Source organism: Pongo abelii, chromosome 4 (genome assembly GCF_028885655.2).
Source record: "Pongo abelii isolate AG06213 chromosome 4, NHGRI_mPonAbe1-v2.0_pri, whole genome shotgun sequence".
Lineage (NCBI taxonomy): Eukaryota > Metazoa > Chordata > Mammalia > Primates > Hominidae > Pongo > Pongo abelii.
Window position 1 is genome coordinate 82,422,684 of NC_071989.2, and position 8,169 is coordinate 82,430,852.

The 8,169-nt window shown below is 41.1% G+C and overlaps 2 pseudogenes; both read left to right on the forward strand.

Annotated features, from left to right (window-relative positions):
- Positions 1-628: 628 nt before the first annotated feature.
- LOC100440552 (zinc finger protein 468-like) lies at positions 629-3,341 on the forward strand (annotated as a pseudogene).
- Positions 3,342-5,287: 1,946 nt separating this feature from the next.
- On the forward strand, positions 5,288-7,853 carry LOC134761501 (large ribosomal subunit protein eL39-like; annotated as a pseudogene).
- The last annotated feature ends 316 nt before the right edge of the window (positions 7,854-8,169 follow it).

The following is an 8,169-nucleotide window of genomic DNA, read 5'->3' on the forward strand; positions in this document are numbered from 1 at the left end:
CAACATTATATGGACATTTGCTATCAGTTTTCTTGAAGATGATGGGTTAACTGCCCAAACAACTGACACACAAAAACCCAAATAATAAGAATCAGCATAATTTATTATTATTATTTCTACTCTTTGAGTTTTCACCTTTAGGATTTAAGGTACTACGGTCCTACAGGAGTCAGAGCTTATCCTAAATTCCTCACTTTCAGTCTGGGTGCGGTGGCTCACGCCTGTAATCCCAGCACTTTTGGAGGCCAAGGTGGGCAGATCGCTTGAGGTCAGGAGATCAAGATCAGCCTGGCCAACATGGCAAAACCCCAACTCTCTACTAAAAACGCAAAAATTAGCTGGCCATGATGGCACATGCCCGTAGTCTCAGCTACTCGAGAGGTCGAGGCACAAGAATCGCTTACGGTGGAGGTTGCAGTGAGTAGAGATCACACCACTGCACTCCAGCCTGGGCGACAGAGTGAGACTCCGTCTCAAAAAAAAAAAAAAAAAAAAATTCCTCACTTTCTTCATTAAAAATATAAAGCATGTAAAGATTAAAGTTAAATTGGATCAGGAAGTGGATCCCATGGAGTGAAGGTCAGACCGCGGTGGATTGACTTCTAAAGACTCTTGGTATGCAAGGAAGAAACCTGGAAGAGGAAGAGGAAAGCAAAGGGGTCAGGGATGGCTCTTCCTCAGGGTCTATTGACATTCAGGGACGTGGCCATAGAATTCTCTCTGGAGAAGTGGAAATGCCTGAACCCTGCCCAGAGGACTTTATACAGAGACATGATGTTGGAGAATTAGAGGAACCTGATCTCCCCGGATATCTCTTCCAAATGCATGATGAAGAAGTTGTCATCAACAGGGCAAGGCAATACAGAAGTGTTCCACATAGGCACATTGTAAAGACATGCAAGTCATCACATTGGAGATTTTTGCTTCCAGGAAATTGAGAAAGATATTCATGACTTTGTGTTTCAGTGGCAAGAAGATGAAAGAAATGGCCATGAAGCACCCATGACAGAAATCAAACAGTTGATGGGTAGTACAGACCAATATGATCAAAGGCATGCTGGAAACAAGCCTATTAAAGATCAGCTTGGATCAAGCTTTCATTCGCATCTGACTGAAATGCACACATTTCAGCCTGAAAGGAAAATTGGTAATCAAGTTGAGAAGTCTATCAATGATGCTTTCTCAGTTTCAGCATCCCAAAGAATTTCTTGTAGGCCCCAAACCCATATTTCTAATAAATATGGGAATAATTTCCTCCATTCTTCATTACTCACACAAAAACGGGAAGTACACATGAGAGAAAAATCTTTCCAATGTAAAGAGAGTGGCAAAGCCTTTAATTGTAGCTCACTCTTTTTTTTTTTTTTTTTGAGACAGAGTCTCACTCTGTCACCCAGGCTGGAGTGCAGTGGCGCGATCTTGGCTCACTGCAAGCTCTGCCTCCCGGGTTCATGCCATTCTCCTGCCTCAGCCTCCCAAGTAGCTGGGACTAGAGGCGCTCTCCCACCATGCTTGGCTAATTTTTTGTATTTTAGTAGAGACAGGGTTTCACCGTGTTAGCCAGGATGGTCTCGATCTCCTGACCTTGTGATCTGCCTGCCTTGGCCTCCCAAAGTGCTGGGATTACAGGTGTGAGCCACTGCGCTCGGCCAATTATAGCTCACTCTGAAAAAAAATCAGCAAATCCATTTAGGAGAGAAACAATATAAATATGATGTATGTGGCAAGGTCTTTAATCAGAAGCGATACCTTGCATGCCATAGATGTCACACTGGTGAGAAACCTTACAAGTGTAATGAGTGTGGCAACACCTTCGGTCACAATTCAGCCCTCTTAGTTCACAAGGCAATTCATACTGGAGAGAAACCTTACAAGTGTAATGAATGTGGCAAGGTTTTTAATCAACAAACAAACCTTGCACGTCATCATAGACTTCATACTGGAGAGAAACCTTACAAATGTGAAGAAAGTGACAAAGTTTTCATTCACAAATCACATCTTGGAAGACATAGGAGAATTCATACTGGAGAGAAACCATACAAATGTAAGGTTTGTGACAAGGCTTATTGGATGTGATTCACACTTGGCACAACATACTGTAATTCACACTGGAGAGGAACCTTACAAGTGTAATGAGTATGACAAGACCTTCGTTCAAAATTCATCTCTTGTAATGCATAAGGCCATTCATACTGGAAAGAAACGTTACAAGTGTAATGAATGTGGCGAGGTTTTTAATCACAAAATTAGCTGGGCATGGTGGCACATGCCTGCAGGGCCAGCCATTGTGGAGTCTGCAGTGGGAGGATGGCTTGAGCCTGGGAGATCGAGGCTGCAGTGAGCTGTGATCATGCCACTGCACTCCAGTATGGGTGATGGAGCAAGATACTGTCTCAAAAAAAGAATACTTATGGTAAAGTTTGGGTAGAGGAATAATGAAATCTTTGATTAATCACAAATCAAACCTTGCATGTCATCGTAGACTTCATACTGGAGAGCAATCTTACAAGTGTAATGAACGTGGCAAGGTTTTTAATCGAAAATCAAACCTTGAATATCATCATAGACTTCATACTGGAGAGAAACCTTACAAATGTGGCAAGGTTTTTGGCAAATGTGGCAAGGTTTTTGGCAACAATCAAACCTTGCATGTCATCATAGACTTATACTGGAGAGAAACCTTACAAATGTGAAGAATGTGACAAAGTTTTCAATTTCAAATCACCCCCTTGAAATACACAGGAGAGTTCATGCTGGAGAGGAACCATAGAAATGTAAGGTTTGTGACAAGGATTTTGGGTGTGATTCATACCTGGCACAATGTACTGGAATTCACACTGGAGAGGAACTGTACAAGTGTAATAAGTGTGACAAAGCCTTTAGTGGGCAGTCAACACTTACTCACCATCAAGCAATCCATGGTACAGGGAAACTTTACTAATGATTGTCACAAAGTCTTCAGTAACACTACAACCATTGCAAAACACTGGAGAATCCATAATGAAGAGAGGTCTTACAAGTGTAATAAATGTGGCAGATTTTTCAGACATCGTTCATACGTTGCAGTTCATTGGTGATCTCACACAGGAGAGAAACCTTACAAATGCGATGATTGTGGCAAGGTCTTCAGTGAAGCTTCATCTTAAGCAAAACATAGGAGAATTCATACAAGAGAGAAATCTCACAAATGTGATGATTGTGGCAAAGCCTTTACTTCGCGTTCACACCACATTAGCTATCAGAGAATCCATAATGGACAGAAATCTTACAAATGTCATAGGTGTGGCAAGGTCTTCAGTCTGAAGTCACTCCTTGCAGAATATCAGAGAATTCATTTTTGAGGTAATAGTTCCAAATGCAATGAGTATAGCAAACCATCAAGGATTAATTGACATTAGAGTCAATTCAGCATTGACTTGAGTTTGAGTTGACTTAAAACATTGAGTTCAAGCATTAATTGACAATAAAGTGTTTATGTTAAGAGAATTGGGCCAGGCGCAGTGGCTCACGCCTGTAATCCCAGCACTTTGGGAGGCCAAGGTGGGTAGACCACTTGAGGTCAGGACTTTGAGACCAGCCCGGCTAACAGACGTGAGCCACTTTTCCCAGCCTGTTTTATGTTTCTTTAACAAAAACTGATAGGGATTTTTATAGGGATTGTGTTGAATCTAAATCACATTGGGTTATATAATCATTTAACAATATTAATTTTTCCAAACCATCAATATGGGTTGTATTTCTATATATGTTTTTAATCATTTTGATCAACGTTTGTAGATTTCAAGGTAGGAAATTCTCAGGTAGGCATAAATTTTACGTTTATGCCTAAGTATTTCTTTAAGTTCTCTAGCAAATGGAAGTGTTTTTAAATTTTTGTTTAAAATTGTTTATTGTTAATATATGGAAATTCAACTAATTTTTGGTGCTGATAATTTATTCTGCAAACACACTGAATGTGTTTATTAGTTCCAGTAGTATTTTGGCTGTTATTTTCTACATAGAATATCATGTCATCTACAAACAACTATAATTTTACTTCTTTCTTTCTGATTTGGATGAGTTTTATTTCTTTTGCTATTTAATTACTCTCGCTAGGACAGCCAGTACTTATTGAATAGAAAAGGTGAAAGCATTGTTGCATCATGTGAGATCCTACAGGAAAAGCGTTCCATTTTCCCTGTTTGGTTATTTCTATTGTTGAGGTAAATTTCCTTCTCTATCTATTTTGTTTAGGATTTCTATGATGACTGTAAGTTGAATTTTGTGAAATGCTTCTTCTCCATCTATTGAGATGATTTGTTTTCATCTTCCATTCTCTTCAAGTGGTATATCACATTGATTTGCTTGAATATGTTGAATCATCCTTGCATCCCAGAAGTAAGTGGCACTTGCATATCTACAATCCTTTTATATATCCTTTTGAATACTGTTTTCTAGTACAAGGGGTCTTCAAGAAGCTCATGGAAAAATACATATTATGAGAAAATTGTGCATGAATTCCACCCTTTTTGCACCAAAATAAACTGGTACAAATCTGTTATAACATGTCTCAACAGGCTCTAGTTTGAGGCACTCAGAAGGATAAGACATGAGTTTGAAAAGAGACTCTATCTAAGCAATATAAATTCTGCTAAAATTGAAACAAGAGGAAACGTCAAATTTACAATGAGACCAGATGCAGTGTCTCAGGCCTGTAATCCCACCACTTTCTTTTCTTTTCTTTGTTTTTTTTTTTTGAGACGGAGTCTGGCTCTGTCACCCAGGCTGGAGTGCAGTGGCGCAATCTCGGCTCACTGCAAGCTCCACCTCCCGGGTTCACGCCATTCTCCTGCCTCAGCCTCCTGAGTAGCTGGGACTACAGGCGCCTGCCACTACGCCCGGCTAATTTTTTGTATTTTTAGTAGAGACTGGGTTTCACCGTGTTAGCCAGGATGGTCTCAATCTCCTGGCCTCGTGATCCGCCCGCCTCGGCCTCCCAAAGTGCTGGGATTATAGGCGTGAGCCATCGTGCCTGGCATCCCAGCACTTTCAGAGGCCGAGGCAGTTGAGTCACGTGAGCCCAAGTATTCAAGATCAGCCTGGGCAACGTGGTGAAACCCCTTTCTCTATAAAGAATACAAAAATTAGCTGAGCATGGTGGCACATGCCTGTAGGGCCAGCTATTATGGAGTCTGCAGTGGGAGGATGGCTTGAGCCTGGGAGGTAGAGGCTGCAGTGAGCTGTGATCATGCCACTGCACTCCAGTATGGGTGACGGAGCAAGATACTGTCTCAAAAAAGGAACGCTTATGGTAAGGTTTGGGTAGAGGAATAATGAAATCATTGATGTTTTATGAAAAGGTTATGGAGATGATGCCCAAAAGAAATCAACAGTTTGTAAATGAAGAACTCATTTTGAGTTGGGACAAGACAGTGTTGAAAGTGATGCACGGAGCAGCAGGCAGACCATCCATATCAGTTTCACACACAAAAAAATAATCTTGTTCATACCACAATGAAGAGGACTGATAGCTAATAGCAGAAACAATAGTCAGGAGTTTGAGAACAGGCTGGTTAACACGGTGAAATCTCGTCTTTACCAAAAATACAAGACTTAGCTGGGTTTGGTGGCAGGCACCTGTAATCCCAGTTCTTCGGAAGTCTGAGGCCGGAGAATTGCTTGAATCCAGGAGGCACAGGTTGCAGTGAACCGAGATGGCGCCATTGCACTCCAGCCTGGGCAACAAGAGCAAAACTTTGTCTCAAAAGAAAAAAAAAAGGTGTCAAGCCCCTTCTCTTTTTTTCTCCGCCATCGTGGTGAATACTTGACTGTGCTTCTCACCAGATCTTCTCATAAGACTTTCAGGATTAAGTGATTCATGGCCAAGAAACAAAAGCAAAATAGTTCCATTCCCCAGTGGATTAGGATGAAAACTGGTAATAAAATTAGGTACAACTCCAAAAGGAGACACTGGAGAAGAACTAAGCTGGGTCTATTAGTAATTGCACATGAGATGGCACGCATATTTATGTTGTCTGAGCATCACAATCACATTACCATATCAAGCTGAAAATGTCACCATTATCTGGAGAGTTGGACACGTTTTATTGGGCATACATTTTTTTCTCTCTGAATCTGTTATGAATGCATTGGTTGCCTGGGTTCAGTAATAAATATGTGAGACTTTTCATTAAAAAAAATTAAATTGCCATGCCATTAATGGAGAAAAGGAGCATTTTAACAAAAACAGTTTCCCCCCACCCCATTTCCATTTGATGCCAATCAAAACATACCACTGGCCATTCAGTAAAAATAATTTAATAAACCCGAGAACAAAAGCAGTGTACTTGTACACAGACATATAAATTAAAGAAAATGAAAGAATAAAGAAAGCTAAACTCTACTTGTTAGGGTATCCTGGAACCAAATTGTAGTTTTCTAATTGAGAATGTGTCTTTGTCTGTAGAACACAGTTCTGGGTTCAAGTAGCAGGTACTCTTTTTTTTGTTTGAGGTGGAGTTTTGTTCCTGTTGCCCAGGCTGGAGTGCAATGGCACGATCTCAGCTCACTGCAATCTCTACCTCCTGGGTTCAAGTGATTCTCCTGCCTCAGCCTCCCGAGTAGGTGGGATTACAGGATGCGCCACCATGCCTGGCTAGCAAGTACTCTTTTTTTAATAGATGCCTCCTTTTTTGCTGCCCAACACATCAATTATATCTTCTCCCTCCACTTTCAGCTGTGCAGGTATCTACTTCATTGATTTGCTGCTTGTCAAATGCAGATCTGATCTGCCTGACAAACCCCGTCCCTCACAATAGGCTCTGGCATTTGAAGGCTTGGCTGGGACTAGGATCTGTTTCCAAAGTGGCTCACACATATGACTGGCAAGCTAGTGCTGGTTGTTAGCAGGAGGCTGCAATTCCTTACTACAAGGACCTTTCCATAGGGTTTCTTGAGAATCTCATGACATGGCAGCTGGCTTCCCCCATTGTGAGTGATCCTGGACTCAGGTTTTGATAGAAAGGAATTCATGCTATCATAACTTTCCTAGCCTATTCCATCACCTCCACACATTCTTGCCCTTGGGAGGAAGGGGAGTTTCTGGTTGGTAAATTTAGTGGAAGGAATTAAGTATGGTCAGTTAGCTTCCTTGGGCTTATTTTAGAGCAGGTTAATCCTCAGGAGGCAGACATTCTACTCTAATCTACTTTTTTTTTTTTTTTTTTTTTTTTTTTGCCAGACGAAAGGGCCCACTCTTTAGGGGAGTCTTTGACTTGTCCAGCTATGCCAGGAACTGAGTGGGCTGGGTTGAAGGTAAGCCCATGTGGCTGTAGATCTAAAGTCATGACCTCCCATCGGCATTGCCAGTGACATTTTGAGCTCCGCCAATATGATTCTATATCAGTTAGTTCTCAACAGTGGAAGAACAGATGGGACCTCTTCCAACCTGAAAATTTGATGGAAGGGAATAAAATTAGATTAATTCAGCAAATAATTTGAAGAATGAAATTGTTTCCCACTGGGTAAATCTGAACATCTTCAAGGCTGAGGATATTACTGTGTTCAATTCTTTTCCTTACAGCCTAAGAAGGTACTATCAAGACTTCTTCCAGAGGAGTGTTTGGATAGGGAGAGCACAGGAAATCGGGGGTGGAAGTATAGAGAGAGAGAGTCATTTTTGTTTATCATCCTTGCCCTCACGTTTTCTCACCTGCTTTGGTCAAATGCCTAGTGGCGGTACTAATGTGAGAAATATCAACCAGTTAAAATTTCCCTGGCAGACTTTTGACTCCAATCTCTACTTCCTGTTGTAACAACAGATCCTCAACAATGATGACGACTACTACTATAATAATAGTACTTACTATTTTTGAGCACCTACCATAAGCCCAACAGCATCCTTTGAACTTTACATACATTGTTTCTGATATAAATATCAGATACCTAAGAGGTAGATATTATTTTCATTTTACAGGTGAGGACAATAAGGCCCACAGAGATTAAGAAACATGCTGCAGGTCACACAGAGATTGGAATGCCTTTCTGTCTGACTCCAAAGCTGGTGCTCTTTTCATTCTGTCACATCTCAACTTTTCAGGGTGGAGAGGGCAGTTAAAGAAGAGGGTGTTCTTGCTTTTTGAGGCTCCTTGACTTCTCCTAGGAGGGTTTTCCAGATAACCCAGAAACTCA